Genomic DNA, 17129 nt, shown 5'->3' on the forward strand with positions numbered 1-17129 from the left:
TGCAGTGAGTCCAGAGAGTGCACTGGCACCACTGTTGATGCAGTGCAGTGAGTCCAGAGAGTGCACTGGCACCACTGGGGATGCAGTGCAGTGAGTCCAGAGAGTGCACTGGCACCTTGGGGATGCAGTGCAGTGAGTCCAGAGAGTGCACTGGCACCACTGGGGATGCAGTGCAGTGAGACCAGAGAGTGCACTGGCACCACTGGGGATGCAGTGCAGTGAGTCCAGAGAGTGCACTGGCACCACTGGGGATGGGTTGCAGTGAGTCCAGAGAGTGCACTGGCACCACTGTTGATGCAGTGCAGTGAGTCCAGAGAGTGCACTGGCACCACTGGGGATGCAGTGCAGTGACTCTAGAGAGTGCACTGGCACCACTGGGGTTGCAGTGCAGTGAGCTCAGAGAGTGCACTGGCACCACTGGGGATGCAGTGCAGTGAGTCCAGAGAGTGCACTGGCATCACTGGGGATGCACTGCAGTGAGTCCAGAGAATGCAGTGGCACCATTGGGGATGCAGTGCACTGAGTCCAGAGAGTGCACTGGCACCACTGGAGATGCAGTGCAGGTAGTCCAGAGAGTGCACTGGCACCACTGGGGATGCAGTGCAGTGAGTGCAGAGAGTGCACTGGCACCAGTGGGGAAGCACTGCAGTGAGTCCAGAGAGTGCACTGGCACCACTGGGAATGCAGTGCAGTGAGTCCAGAGAGTGCACTGGCACCACTGGGGATGCAGTGCAGTGAGTCCAGAGAGTGCACTGGCACCACTGGGGATGCACGGCAGTGAGTCCAGAGAGTGCACTGGCAACACTGGGGATGCAGTGCAGTGAGTCCAAAGAGTGCACTGGCACCACTGGGATGCAGTGCAGTGAGTCCAGAGAGTGCACTGGCACCACTGGGGATGCACTGCAGTGAGTCCAGAGAGTGCACTGGCACCACTGGGGATGCAGTGCAGTGAGTCCAGAGAGTGCACTGGCACCACTGGGGATGCAGTGCAGTGAGTCCAGAGAGTGCACTGGCACCACTGGGGATGCAGTGCAGTGAGTCCAGAGAGTGCACTGGCACCACTGGGGATGCAGTGCAGTGAGTCCAGAGAGTACAATGGAACCACTGGGGGTGCAGTGCAGTGAGTCCAGAGAGTGCACTGGCACCACTGGGGATGCAGTGCAGTGAGTCCAGAGAGTGCACTGGCACTTCTGGGAATGCAGTGCAGTGAGTGCAGAGAGTGCACTAGCACAACAGGGGATGCACTGCATTGACTCTAGATAGTGCACTGGCACCACGGGGATTGCACCCCTTTGAGCCCAGAGATTGCACTGGCACCACTGGGGATGCACTGCAGTGAGTCCAGAGAGTGCACTGGCACCACTGGGGATGCACTGCAGTGAGTGCAGAGAGTGCACTGGCACCACTGGGGATGCAGTGCAGTGACTCTAGAGAGTGCACTGACACCACTGGGGATGCAGTGCAGTGAGTCCAGAGAGTGCACTGGCATCACTGGGGATGCACTGCAGTGAGTCCAGAGAATGCAGTGGCACCATTGGGGATGCAGTGCACTGAGTCCAGAGAGTGCACTGGCACCACTGGGGATGCAGTGCAGTGAGTCCAGAGAGTGCACTGGCACCACTGGGGATGCAGTGCAGTGAGTGCAGAGAGTGCACTGGCACCAGTGGGGAAGCACTGCAGTGAGTCCAGAGAGTCCACTGGGACCACTGGGAATCCACTACAGTGAGTCCAGAGAGTGCACTGGCACCACTGGGGATGCACTGCAGTGAGTCCAGAGAGTGCACTGGCACCACTGGGGATGCACGGCAGTGAGTCCAGAGAGTGCACTGGCAACACTGGGGATGCAGTGCAGTGAGTCCAAAGAGTGCACTGGCACCACTGGGATGCAGTGCAGTGAGTCCAGAGAGTGCACTGGCACCACTGGGGATGCAGTGCAGTGAGTCCAGAGAGTGCACTGGCACCACTGGGGATGCACTGCAGTGAGTCCAGAGAGTGCACTGGCACCACTGGGGATGCACTGCAGTGAGTCCAGAGAGTGCACTGGCACCACTGGGGATGCAGTGCAGTGAGTGCAGAGAGTGCACTGGCACCAGTGGGGATGTACTGCAGTGAGTCCAGAGAGTGCACTGGCACCACTGGGGATGCAATGCAGTGAGTCCAGAGAGTACAATGGAACCACTGGGAATGCAGTGCAGTGAGTCCAGAGAGTGCACTGGCACCACTGGGGATGCAGTTCCGTGAGTCCAGAGAGTGCACTGGCACTTCTGGGGATGCAGTGCAGTGAGTGCAGAGAGTGCACTAGCACAACAGGGGATGCACTGCATTGACTCTAGAGAGTGCACTGGCACCACGGGGGATGCACCCCGGTGAGCCCAGAGATTGCACTGGGACCACTGGGGAGGCACTGCAGTGAGTCCAGAGAGTGCACTGGCACCACTGGGGATGCACTGCAGTGAGTGCAGAGAGTGCACTGGCACCAGTGGGGATGCAGTGCAGTGAGTCCAGAGAGTGCACTGGCACCACTGGGGATGCAGTGCAGTGAGTCCAGAGAGTGCCCTGGCACCACTGGGGATACAATGCAGTGAGTCCAGAGAGTGCACTGGCACCACTGAGGATGCAGTTCAGTGAGTCCAGAGAGTGCACTGGCACCACTGGGGATGTAGTGCAGTGAGTCCAGAGAGTGCACTGGCACCACTGGAGATGCAATGCGATGAGTCCAGAGAGTGCACTGGCACCACAGGGTATGCAGTGCAGTGAGTCCAGAGAGTGCACTGGCACCACTGGGGATGCACCCCGGTGAATCCAGAGAGTGCACTGGCACCACTGGGGATGCACCCCGGCAAGTCCAGAGAGTGCACTGTCACCACTGGGGATGCAGTGCAGTGAGTCTAGAGAGTGCACTGGCACCACTGGGGATGCAGTGCAGTGAGTCCAGAGGGTGCACGGGTACCCCTGGGAATGCCCCCCCGGTGAGTCCAGAGAGTGCACTGGCACCACTGGAGATGCACTGCAGTGAGTCCAGAGAGTGCACTGGCACCACTAGGGATGCAGTGCAATGAGTCCAGAGAGTGCTCTGTGAACACTGGGGATGCAGTGCAGTGAGACCAGAGATTGCAGTGGCACCACTGGGGATGCAGTGCAGTGAGTCCAGAGAGTGCACTGGTACGATTGGGGATGCAGTGCAGTGAGTCCAGAGAGTGCACTGGCACCACTGGGGATGCAATGCAGTGAGTCCAGAGAGAGCAATGGCACTACTGGGATGCAGTGCAGTGACTCAAGAGAGTGCACTGGCACCACTGGTGATGCAGTGCAGTGAGTCCAGAGAGTGCACTGGCACCCTGGGGATGCAGTGCAGTGCGTCCAGAGAGTGCACTGGCACCACAGGGGATGCAGTGCAGTGAGTCCAGCGAGTGCACTGGCACCACTGGGGATGCACCCCGGCAAGTCCAGAGAGTGCACTGGCACCACTGGGGATGCACAGCGGTGAGTCCAGAGAGTGCACTGGCACCACTGGGGATGCACCCCGGCAAGTGCAGAGAGTGCACTCTCTGGACTCACTGAACTGCATCTCCAGTGGTGCCATTGCACTCTCTGGACTCACTGCACTGCATCCCCAGTGGTGCCACTGCACTCACTGGACTCACTGCAGTGCATCCCCAGTGGTGCCAGTGCAATCTCTGGACTCACTGCACTGCATCACCAGTGGTGCCAGTGCACTCTCTGGACTCCCTGCACTGCATCCCCAGTGGTGCCAGGGCACTCTCTGGACTCACTGCACTGCATCCCCAGTGGTGCCAAAGCACTCTCTGGACTCACAGCACTGCATCCCCAGTGGTGCCAGTGCACTGTCTGGACTCACTGCACTGCATCCCCAGTGGTGCCAGTGTACTCAGTGCACTGCATCCCCAGTGGTGCCAGTGCACTCTCTGGACTCACTGCAGTGCATCCCCAGTGGTGCCAGTGCACTCTCTGGACTCACGGCAGTGCATCCCCAGTGGTGCCAGTGCACTCTCTGGACTCACTGCACTGCATCCCCAAGGTGCCAGTGCACTCTCTGGACTCACTGCACTGCATCCCCAGTTCCGAGAGTGCACTCTCTGGAATCACCGGGGTGCATCTCCAGTGCTACCAGTTCACTCTCTGGACTCACTGCAGTTCATCCCCAGTGGTGCCAGTGCACTCTCTGTAGTCACTGCACTGCATCCCCAGTGGTGACAGTGCAGTCTCTGGACTCAATGCACTGCATTCCCAGTGGTGCCAGTTCACTCTCTGGACTCACTGCACTGCATCCCCAGTGGTGCCAGTGCACTCTCTGGACTCACTGCAGTGCATCCCCAGTGGAGCCAGTGCACTCTCTGGACTCAATGCAGTGCATCCCCTGTGGTGCCATTGCACTCTCAGGACTCACTGCACTGCATCCCCAGTGGTGCCAGTGCACTCTCTGGACTCACTGCACTGCATCCACAGTGGAGCCAGTGCACTCTCTGGACTAACTGCATTGCATCCCCTGTGGTGCCAGTGCACTCTTTGGACTCACTGCACTGCATCCCTTGTGGTGCCAGTGCACTCTCTGGACTCACTGCACTGCATCCCCATTGCTGACAGTGCCTTCTCTGGACTCAGTGCACTGCATCCCCAGTGGTGCCAGTTCACTCTCTGGACTCACTGCACTGCATCCCCAATGGTGCCAGTGCACTCTCTGGACTCACTGCAGTGCATCCCCAGTGGTGCCAGTGCACTCTCTGGACTCACTGCAGTGCATCCCCAGTGGTGCCAGTGGCTCTCTGGACTCACTGCACTGCATCCCCAGTGGTGACAGTGCACTCTCTGGACTCACTGCACTGCATCCCCAGTGGTGCCAGTGTACTCTCTGGACTCACTGCACTGCATCCCCAGTGGTGCCAGTGCACTCTCTGGACTCACTGCAGTGCATCCCCAGTGGTACCAGTGGCTCTCTGGACTCACTGCACTGCATCCCCAGTGGTGCCAGTGCACTCTCTGGACTCACTGCAGTGCATCCCCAGTGGTGCCAGTGCACTCTCTGTACTCACTGCACTGCATCAACAGTGGTGCCATTGCACTCTCTGGACTCACTGCAACGCATCCCCAATCGTGCCACTGCGCTCTCTGGAGTCACTGCACTGCATCCCCAGTGGTGCCAGTGCATTCTCTGGACTCATTGCAGTGCATCCCCAGTGGTGCCAGTGCACTTTCTGGAGTCACTGCAGTGCATCCCCTGTTGTGCTAGTGCACTCTCTGCACTCACTGCACTGCATCCCCAGAAGTGCCAGTGCACTCTCTGGACTCACTGCAGTGACTCCCCAGTGGCGCCAGTGCACTCTCTGGACTCACTGCACTGCAACACCAGTGGTGCCAGTGCACTCCCTAGACTCACTGGAGTGCACTCCCAGTGGTGCCAGTGCACTCTCTGGACTCACTGCACTGCATCCCCAGTGGTGCCAGTGCACTCTCTGGACTCACTGCACTGCACCCCAAGGTGCCAGTGCACTCTCTGTACTCAACTGCACTGCATCCCCAGTGGTGCCAGTGCACTCTCTGGACTCACTGCACCGCATCCCCAGTGGTGCCAGTGCACTCTCTGCACTCACTGCACGGCATCCCCAGTGGTGCCAGTACACTCCCTGGAGTCACTGCACTGCATCCCCACTGGTGCCTGTGCAGTCTCTGGACTCACTACATTGCATCCCCAGTGGTGCCAGTGCACTCTCTGGACTCACTGCACTGCATCCCCAGTGGTGCCAGTGCACTCTCTGGACTCACCGCAGTGTATCCCCTGTGGTGCCAGAGCACTCTCTGGATTCACTGCACTGCATCAACAGTGGTGCCAGTGCACTCTGTGGACTCACTGCAGTGCATCCCCAGTGTTGCGAGTGCACTCTCTAGACTCAGTGCACTGCATCCCCAGTGGTGCCAGTGCACTCTCTGGACTCTCTGCAGTGCAGCCCCTGAGGTGCCAGTGCACTCTCTGGACTCACTGCACTGCATCCCCAATGGTGCCAGTGCACTCTCTGGGTTCACTGCAGTGAAACCCCGGTGGTGCCAGTGCACTCTCTGGACTCACTGCAGTGCATCCCCAGTGGTGCCAGTGCACTCTCTGGACTCACTGAACTGCATCCCCAGTGGTGCCAGTGCACTCTCTGGACTCACTGCACTGCATCCCCAGTTGTGCCAGTGCACTCTGTTTACTCACTGCACTGCATCCCCAGTGGTGCCAGTGCAGTCTCTGGACTCACTGCAGTTCATTCCCAGTGGTGCCAGTGCAGTCTCTGCACTCACTGCAGTGCATCCCCAGTGGTGCCAGTGCACTCTCTGTAGTCACTGCGCTGCATTCCCAGTGGTGCCAGTGCACTCTCTGGACTCACTGCACTGCCTCCCCAGTGGTGCCAGTGCACTCTCTGGACTCACTGCACTGCACCCCCAGTGGTGCCAGTGCACTCTCTGGACTCACTACAGTGTATCCCCTGTGGTGCCAGGTAACTCTGTGGACTCACTGCACTGCATCCCCAGTGGTGCCAGTGCACTCTCTGGACTCACTGCAGTGCATCCCCAGTGGTGCCAGTGCACTCCCTGGACTCACTGCACTGCATCCCCAGTGGTGCCAGTGCACTCTCTGGAGTCACTGCAGTGCATCCCCAGTTGTGCCAGTGCAATCTCTGGACTCACTGCACTGCATCCCCAGTGGTGCCAGTGCACTCTCTGTACTCACTGCACTGCATCCCCAGTGGTGCCAGTGCACTCTCTGGACTCACTGCACTCCATCCCCACTGGTACCAGTCCACTCTCTTGACTCACTGCACTGCATCCCCAGTGGTGCCAGTGCACTCTCTGCACTCATGCACTGCATCCCCAGTGGTGCCAGTGCACTCTTTGGACTCACTGCACTGCATGAAAAGTGGTGCCAGTGCACTCTCTGGACTCACTGCACTGCATCCCCAGTGGTGCCAGTGTAGTCTCTGGACTCACTGCAGTGCATCCCCAGTGGTGCCAGTGCAATCTCAGGACTCACTGCAGTGCAGTTCCAGTTGGTGCCAGTGCAGTCTCTGGACACACTGCACTGCATCCCCAGTGGTGCCAGTGCACTCTCTGGAGTCACTGCACTGCATCCCCAGTGGTGCCAGTGCACTCTCTGGAGTCACTGCATTGTATACCCAGTGGTGCCAGTGCACTCTCTGGACTCACTGAACTGCATCCCCAGTGGAGCCAGAGCACTCTCTGGACTCACTGCACTGCATCCCCAGTGGTGCCACTGCACTCTCTGGACTCACTGCACTGCATCACCATTGGTGCCAGGGCACTCTCTGGACTCACTGCAGTGCATCCCCAGTGGTGCCAGTGCACTCTTTCGAGTCACTGCAGTGCATCCCAGGTGGTGCCAGTGCACTCTCTGGACTCACTGCACTGCATCCCCAGTGTTCCCAGAGCACTCTCTGGACTCACTGCAGTGCATCCCCAGTTGTGCCAGTGCACTCTCTGGACTCACTGCACTGCATCCCCAGTGTTCCCATAGCACTCTCTGGACTCACTGCAGTGCATCCCCAGTGGTGCCAGTGCACTCTCTGGACTCACTGCATTGCATCCCCAGTGGAGCCAGTGCACTCTCTGGACTCACTGCACTGCATCCCCAGTGGTGCCACTGCACTCCCTGGACTCACTGCACTGCATCACCATTGGTGCCAGGGCACTCTCCGGACTCACTGCAGTGCATCCGCAGTGGTGCCAGTGCACTCTTTCGAGTCACTGCACTGCATCCCCATTAGTGCCAGTGCATTCTCTGGACTCATTGCAGTGCATCCCCAGTGGTGCCAGTGCACTCTCTGGACTCACTGTACTGCATCCCCAGTGGTGCGAGTGCACTCTCTGGACTCACTGCAGTATATCCCCAGTGGTGCCAGTGTATTCTCTGGACTCACTGCACTGCATCCCCAGTGGTGCCAGTGCACTCTCTGCACTCACTGCAGTGCATCCCCAGTGTTCCCAGTGCACTCTCTGGACTCACCGAGGTGCATCCCCAGTGGTGCCAGTGCACTCTCTGGACTCACTGCAGTGCATATCCAGTGGTGCCAGTGCACTCTCTGGACTCACTGCACTGCATCCCCAGTGGTGCCAGTGCACTCTCTGGAGTCACTGCACTGCATCCCCAGTGGTGCCAGTGCACTCTCTGGACTCACTGCACTGCATCCCCAGTGGTGCCAGTGCAATCTCTGGACTCACATCACTGAATGAACAGTGGTGCCAGTGCACTCTCTGGACTCACTGCACTGCATTTGCAGTGGTGCCAGTGTAGTCTCTGGACTCACTGCACTGCATCCCCAGTGGTGCCAGTGCAATCTCAGGACTCACTGCAGTGCAGCTCCAGTTGGTGCCAGTGCAGTCTCTGGACTCACTGAACTGCATCCCCAGTGGTGCCAGTGCACTATTTGGACTCACTGCACTGCATCCCCACTGGTGCCAGTGCACTCTCTGGAATCACTGCAGTGCATCCCCTGTGGTGCCTGTGCACTCTCTGGAGTCACTGCACTGCATCCCCAGTGGAGCCAGTGCACTCTATGGACTAACTGCACTGCATACCCAGTGGTGCCAGTGCACTCTCTGGACTCACTGCACTGCATCCCCAGTGGTGCCAGTGCACTCTCTGGACTCACTGCACTCCATCCCCAGTGGTTCCAGTGCACTCTCTGGATCACTGCACTGCATCACCATTGGTGCCAGGGCACTCTCCGGACTCACTGAAGTGCATCCCCAGTGGTGCCAGTGCACTCTTTTGAGTCACTGCACTGCATCCCCAGTGGTGCCAGTGCATTCTCTGGACTCACTGCAGTGCATCCCCAGTGGTGCCAGTGCACTCTCTGGACTCACTGCACTGCATCAACAGTGCTGACAGTGCACTCTCTGGACTCACTGCACTGCATCCCCAGTGGTGCCAGTGCACTCTCTGGACTCACTGCACTGCATTCCAAGTGGTGCCAGTGCACTCTCTGTAGTCACTGCGCTGCATCCCCAGTGGTGACAGTGCACTCTCTGCACTCACTGCACTGCATCCCCAGTGTTCCCAGAGCACTCTCTGGACTCACCGAGGTGCATCTCCAGTGGTGCCAGTGCACTCTCCGGACTCACTGCAGTGCATATCCAGTGGTGCCAGTGCACTCTCTGGACTCACTGCAGTGCAGCCCCTGAGGTGCCAGTGTACTCTCTGGACTCACTACACTACATCCCCAGTGGTGCCAGTGCACTCTCTGGAGTCACTACACTGCATCCCCAGTGGTGCCAGTGCAATCTCTGGACTCACATCACTGAATGAACAGTGGTGCCAGTGCACTCTCTGGACTCACTGCAGTGCATTTGCAGTGGTGCCAGTGTAGTCTCTGGACTCACTGCACTGCATCCCCAGTGGTGCCAGTGCAATCTCAGGACTCACTGCAGTGCAGCTCCAGTTGGTGCCAGTGCACTCTCTGGACTCACTGCACTGCATCCCCTGTGGTGCCAGTGCACTCTCTGGACTCACTGCAGTGCATCCCCAGTGGTGCCAGTGCACTCTCTGGAATCACTGCAGTGCATCCCCTGTGGTGCCATTGCACTCTCTCGACTCACTGCACTGCATCCCCAGTGGTGCCAGTGCACTCTCTGGACTCACTGCACTGCATCCCCAGTGGTTCCAGTGCACTCTCTGGATCACTGCACTGCATCACCATTGGTGCCATGGCACTCTCCGGACTCACTGAAGTGCATCCCCAGTGGTGCCAGTGCACTCTTTCGAGTCACTGAACTGCATCCCCAGTGGTGCCAGTGCACTCTCTGGACTCACTGCAGTGCATCCCCAGTGGTGCCAGTGCACTCCCTAGACTCACTGCACTGCATCCCCAGTGGTGCCAGTGCACTCTCTGGAGTCACTGCAGTGCATCCCCAGTTGTGCCAGTGCAATCTCTGGACTCACTGCACTGCATCCCCAGTGGTGCCAGTGCACTCTCTGGACTCACTGCACTGCATCCCCAGTGGTGCCAGTGCACTCTCTGGACTCACTGCACTCCATCCCCACTGGTGCCAGTCCACTCCCTGGACTCACTGCACTGCATCCCCAGTGGTACCAGTGCACTCTCTGCACTCATGCACTGCATCCCCAGTGGTGCCAGTGCACTCTTTGGACTCACTGCACTGCATGAACAGTGGTGCCAGTGCACTCTCTGGACTCACTGCACTGCATCCCCAGTGGTGCCAGTGTAGTCTCTGGACTCACTGCACTGCATCCCCAGTGGTGCCAGTGCACTCTCTGGAGTCACTGCACTGCATCCCCAGTGGTGCCAGTGCACTCTCTGGAGTCACTGCATTGTATCCCCAGTGGTGCCAGTGCACTCTCTGGACTCACTGAACTGCATCAACAGTGCTGACAGTGCACTCTCTGGACTCACTGCACTGCATCCCCAGTGGTGCCACTGCACTCTCTGGACTCACTGCACTGCATCACCATTGGTGCCAGGGCACTCTCCAGACTCACTGCAGTGCATCCCCAGTGGTGCCAGTGCACTCTTTCGAGTCACTGCAGTGCATCCCCAGTGGTGCCAGTGCACTCTCTGGACTCACTGCACTGCATCCCCAGTGTTCCCAGAGCACTCTCTGGACTCACTGCAGTGCATCCCCAGTTGTGCCAGTGCACTCTCTGGACTCACTGCACTGCATCCCCAGTTTTCCCATAGCACTCTCTGGACTCACTGCACTGCATCCCCAGTGGTGCCAGTGCACTCTCTGGACTCACTGCATTGCATCCCCAGTGGTGCCAGTGCACTCTCTGGACTCACTGCACTGCATCCCCAGTGGTGCCAGTGCACTCTCTGGACTCACTGCATTGCATCCCCAGTGGTGCCAGTGCACTCCCTGGACTCACTGCACTGCATCCCCAGTGGTGCCAGGGCACTCTCCGGACTCACTGCAGTGCATCCGCAGTGGTGCCAGTGCACTCTTTCGAGTCACTGCACTGCATCCCCATTAGTGCCAGTGCATTCTCTGGACTCATTGCAGTGCATCCCCAGTGGTGCCAGTGTACTCTCTGGACTCACTGCACTGCATCCCCAGTGCTGACAGTGCACTCTCTAGACTCACTGCACTGCATCCCCAGTGGTGCCAGTGCACTCTCTGGACTCACTGCAGTGCATCCCCAGTGGTGCCAGTGCACTCTCTGGACTCACTGTACTGCATCCCCAGTGGTGCGAGTGCACTCTCTGGACTCACTGCAGTATATCCCCAGTGGTGCCAGTGTACTCTCTGGACTCACTGAACTGCATCCCCAGTGGTGCCAGTGCAATCTCAGGACTCACTGCAGTGCAGCTCCAGTTGGTGCCAGTGCAGTCTCTGGACTCACTGAACTGCATCCCCAGTGGTGCCAGTGCACTATTTGGACTCACTGCACTGCATCCCCACTGGTGCCAGTGCACTCTCTGGAATCACTGCAGTGCATCCCCTGTAGTGCCTGTGCACTCTCTGGAGTCACTGCACTGCATCCCCAGTGGAGCCAGTGCACTCTATGGACTAACTGCACTGCATACCCAGTGGTGCCAGTGCACTCTCTGGACTCACTGCACTGCATCCCCAGTGGTGCCAGTGCACTCTCTGGACTCACTGCACTGCATCCCCAGTGGTTCCAGTGCACTCTCTGGATCACTGCACTGCATCACCATTGGTGCCAGGGCACTCTCCGGACTCACTGAAGTGCATCCCCAGTGGTGCCAGTGCACTCTTTCGAGTCACTGCACTGCATCCCCAGTGGTGCCAGTGCACTCTCTGGACTCACTGCAGTGCATCCCCAGTGGTGCCAGTGCACTCCCTGGACTCACTGCACTGCATCCCCAGTGGTGCCAGTGCACTCTCTGGAGTCACTGCAGTGCATCCCCAGTTGTGCCAGTGCAATCTCTGGACTCACTGCACTGCATCCCCAGTGGTGCCAGTGCACTCTCTGGACTCACTGCACTCCATCCCCACTGGTGCCAGTCCACTCTCTTGACTCACTGCACTGCATCCCCAGTGGTGCCAGTGAACTCTCTGCACTCATGCACTGCATCCCCAGTGGTGCCAGTGCACTCTTTGGACTCACTGCACTGCATGAACAGTGGTGCCAGTGCACTCTCTGGACTCACTGCACTGCATCCCCAGTGGTGCCAGTGTAGTCTCTGGACTCACTGCACTGCATCCCCAGTGGTGCCAGTGCACTCTCTGGAGTCACTGCACTGCATCCCCAGTGGTGCCAGTGCACTCTCTGGAGTCACTGCATTGTATCCCCAGTGGTGCCAGTGCACTCTCTGGACTCACTGAACTGCATCCCCAGTGGAGCCAGAGCACTCTCTGGACTCACTGCACTGCATCCCCAGTGGTGCCACTGCACTCTCTGGACTCACTGCACTGCATCACCATTGGTGCCAGGGCACTCTCCAGACTCACTGCAGTGCATCCCCAGTGGTGCCAGTGCACTCTTTCGAGTCACTGCAGTGCATCCCCAGTGGTGCCAGTGCACTCTCTGGACTCACTGCACTGCATCCCCAGTGTTCCCAGAGCACTCTCTGGACTCACTGCAGTGCATCCCCAGTTGTGCCAGTGCACTCTCTGGACTCACTGCACTGCATCCCCAGTGTTCCCATAGCACTCTCTGGACTCACTGCAGTGCATCCCCAGTGGTGCCAGTGCACTCTCTGGACTCACTGCACTGCATCCCCAGTGGTGCCACTGCACTCTCTGGACTCACTGCATTGCATCCCCAGTGGTGCCAGTGCACTCCCTGGACTCACTGCACTGCATCCCCAGTGGTGCCAGGGCACTCTCCGGACTCACTGCAGTGCATCCGCAGTGGTGCCAGTGCACTCTTTCGAGTCACTGCACTGCATCCCCATTAGTGCCAGTGCATTCTCTGGACTCATTGCAGTGCATCCCCAGTGGTGCCAGTGCACTCTCTGGACTCACTGCACTGCATCCCCAGTGCTGACAGTGCACTCTCTAGACTCACTGCACTGCATCCCCAGTGGTGCCAGTGCACTCTCTGGACTCACTACAGTGCATCCCCAGTGGTGCCAGTGCACTCTCTGGACTCACTGTACTGCATCCCCAGTGGTGCGAGTGCACTCTCTGGACTCACTGCAGTATATCCCCAGTGGTGCCTGTGTACTCTCTGGACTCACTGCACTGCATCCCCAGTGGTGCCAGTGCACTCTCTGCACTCACTGCAGTGCATCCCCAGTGTTCCCAGTGCACTCTCTGGACTCACCGAGGTGCATCCCCAGTGGTGCCAGTGCACTCTCTGGACTCACTGCACTGCATCCCCAGTGGTTCCAGTGCACTCTCTGGATCACTGCACTGCATCCCCAGTGGTGCCAGTGCACTCTCTGGAGTCACTGCACTGCATCCCCAGTGGTGCCAGTGCACTCTCTGGACTCACTGCACTGCATCCCCAGTGGTGCCAGTGCAATCTCTGGACTCACATCACTGAATGAACAGTGGTGCCAGTGCACTCTCTGGACTCACTGCACTGCATCCCCAGTGGTGCCAGTGCAATCTCAGGACTCACTGCAGTGCAGCTCCAGTTGGTGCCAGTGCAGTCTCTGGACTCACTGCAGTGCATCCCCAGTGGTGCCAGTGCACTATTTGGACTCACTGCACTGCATCCCCACTGGTGCCAGTGCACTCTCTGGACTCACTGCAGTGCATCCCCTGTGGTGCCTGTGCACTCTCTGGAGTCACTGCACTGCATCCCCAGTGGAGCCAGTGCACTCTATGGACTAACTGCACTGCATACCCAGTGGTGCCAGTGCACTCTCTGGACTCACTGCACTGCATCCCCAGTGGTGCCAGTGCACTCTCTGGACTCACTGCACTGCATCCCCAGTGGTTCCAGTGCACTCTCTGGATCACTGCACTGCATCACCATTGGTGCCAGGGCACTCTCCGGACTCACTGAAGTGCATCCCCAGTGGTGCCACTGCACTCTCTGGACTCACTGCACTGCATCCCCATTGGTGCCAGTGCATTCTCTGGACTCACTGCAGTGCATCCCCAGTGGTGCCAGTGTACTCTCTGGACTCACTGCACTGCATCAACAGTGCTGACAGTGCACTCTCTGGACTCACTGCACTGCATCCCCAGTGGTGCCAGTGCACTCTCTGGACTCACTGCACTGCATTCCAAGTGGTGCCAGTGCACTCTCTGTAGTCACTGCGCTGCATCCCCAGTGGTGACAGTGCACTCTCTGCACTCACTGCACTGCATCCCCAGTGTTCCCAGAGCACTCTCTGGACTCACCGAGGTGCATCTCCAGTGGTGCCAGTGCACTCTCCGGACTCACTGCAGTGCATATCCAGTGGTGCCAGTGCACTCTCTGGACTCACTGCAGTGCAGCCCCTGAGGTGCCAGTGTACTCTCTGGACTCACTACACTACATCCCCAGTGGTGCCAGTGCACTCTCTGGAGTCACTACACTGCATCCCCAGTGGTGCCAGTGCAATCTCTGGACTCACATCACTGAATGAACAGTGGTGCCAGTGCACTCTCTGGACTCACTGCAGTGCATTTGCAGTGGTGCCAGTGTAGTCTCTGGACTCACTGCACTGCATCCCCAGTGGTGCCAGTGCACTCTCTGGACTCACTGCAGTGCATCCCCAGTGGTGCCAGTGCACTCTCTGGATCAATGCACTGCATCACCATTGGTGCCAGGGCACTCTCCGGACTCACTGAAGTGCATCCCCAGTGGTGCCAGTGCACTCTTTCGAGTCACTGCACTGCATCCCCAGTGGTGCCAGTGCACTCTCTGGACTCACTGCACTGCATCCCCAGTGGTGCCAGTGCACTCCTGGACTCACTGCACTGCATCCCCAGTGGTGCCAGTGCACTCTCTGGACTCACTGCACTGCATCCCCAGTGGTGCCAGTGCACTCTCTGGACTCACTGCACTGCATCCCCAGTGGTGCCAGTGCACTCTCTGCACTCACTGCACTGCATCCCCAGAAGTGCCAGTGACCCCTCTGGACTCACTGCAGTGCATCACCAGTGGTGCTAGTGCACTCTCTGGACTCACTGCACTTCATCCCCAGTGGTTCCATTGCACTCTCTGGACTCACTGCATTGCATCCCCAGTGGTGCCAGTGCACTCTCTGGACTCACAGCACTGCATCCCCAGTGGAGCCAGTGCACTCTCTGGAGTCACTGCAGTGCATCTCCAGTGGTGCCAGTGCACTCTCTGGACTCACTGCACTGCATCCCCAGTGGTGCCAGTGCACTCTCTGGACTCACTGCAGTGCAACACCAGTGGTGCCAGTGCACTCTCTGGACTCACTGCACTGCATCCGCAGTGGTGCCAGTGCACTCTCTGGACCCACTGCAGTGCATCCCCAGTGGTGCCAGTACACTCTCTGGACTCACTGCGCTGCGTCCCCAGTGGTGACAGTTCACTCTCTGGACTCACTACAGTGCATCCCCAGTGGTGCCAGTGCACTCTCTGGACTCACTGCATAGCATCCCCAGTTGTGCCAGTGCACTCTCTGGACTCACTGCAGTGCATCCCCATTGGTGCCAGTGCACTCTCTGGACTCACTGCAGTGCAGCCCCTGAGGTACGAGTGCACTCTCTGTACTCACTGCAGTGCATTCCCAGTGGTGTCAGTGCATTCTTTGAACTCACTGCAGTGAATCCCCGGTGGTCCCAGTGCACTCTCTGGACTCACTGCAGTGCATCCCCAGTGGTGCCAGTTCACTCTCTGGACTTACTGAACTGCATCCCCAGTGGTGCCAGTGCACTCTCTGGACTCACTGCACTGCATTCCCAGTGGTGCCTGTGAAATCTCTGGACTCACTGCAGTGCAACCCCAGTGGTGCCAGTGTAGTCTCTGGACTCACTGCACTGTAACCGGAGTGGTGCCAGTGCAATCTCAGGACTCACAGCAGTGCAGCTCCAGTTGGTGCCAATGCACTCTCTGGACTCACTGCCGTGCATCCCCAGTGGTGCCAGTGCACTCTCTGGACTCACTGCACTGCATCCCCAGTGGTGCCAGTGCACTCTCTGGACTCACTGCAGTGCCTCCCCTGTGGTGCCATTGCACTCTCAGGACTCACTGCACCCCCAGTGGTGCCAGTGCACTCTCTGGACAAACATCACTGCATCCCCAGTGGTGCCAGTGCACTCTCTGGACTCACTGCACTGCATCCCCAGTGGAGCCAGTGCACTCTCTGGACTCACTGCACTGCATCCCCAGTGGTGCCAGTGCACTCTATGGACTCACTGCACTGCATCCCCAGTGGAGCCAGTGCACTCTCTGGACTCACTGCACTGCATCCCCAGTGGTGCCAGTGCACTCTCTGGTCTCACTGCACTGCATCCCCTTTGGTGCCAGTGCACTCTTTGGACTCACTGCAGTGCATCCCCAGTGATGCCAGTGCACTCTCTGGACTCACTGCACTACATCCCCAGTGGTGCATGTACAGTCTCTGGACTCACTGCACTGCATCCCCAGTGGTGCCAGTGGCTCTCTGGACTCACTGCACTGCATCACCAGTGGTGACAGTGCACTCTCTGGACTCACTGCACTGCATCCCCAGTGGTGCCAGTGCACTCTCTGGACTCAGTGCACTGCATCCCCAGTGGTGCCACTGCACTCTCTGGACTCACTGCACTGCATCCCCAGTGGTGCCAGTGGACTCTCTGGAATCACGGCAGTGCATCCCCAGTGGTGCCAGTGCACTCTCTAGAGTCACTGCAGTGCATCACCAGTGGTGCCAGTGCACTCTCTTGACTCACTGCACTGCATCCCCAGTGCTGACAGTGCACTCTCTGGACTCACTGCAGTGCATCCCCAGTGGTGCCAGTGCACTCTCTGGACCCACTGCAGTGCTTCGCCACTGGTGCCAGTGCACTCTCTGGACTCACTGCAGTACATCCCCAGTGGTGCCAGTGCACTCTCTCTAGTCACTGCGCTGCATCCCCATTGGTGACAGTGCACTCTCTGGACTCACTGCACTGCATCCCCGGTGGTGCCAGTGGACTCTCTGGACTCACTGCACTGCATCCCCGGTGGTGCCAGTGCACTCTCTGGACTCACTGCAGTACATCCCCAGTGGTGCCAGTGCACTCTCTCTAGTCACTGCGCT

This window comes from Anser anser (genome assembly GCF_964211835.1).
Source record: "Anser anser genome assembly, chromosome: 31".
NCBI classification, from domain to species: Eukaryota; Metazoa; Chordata; class Aves; order Anseriformes; family Anatidae; genus Anser; species Anser anser.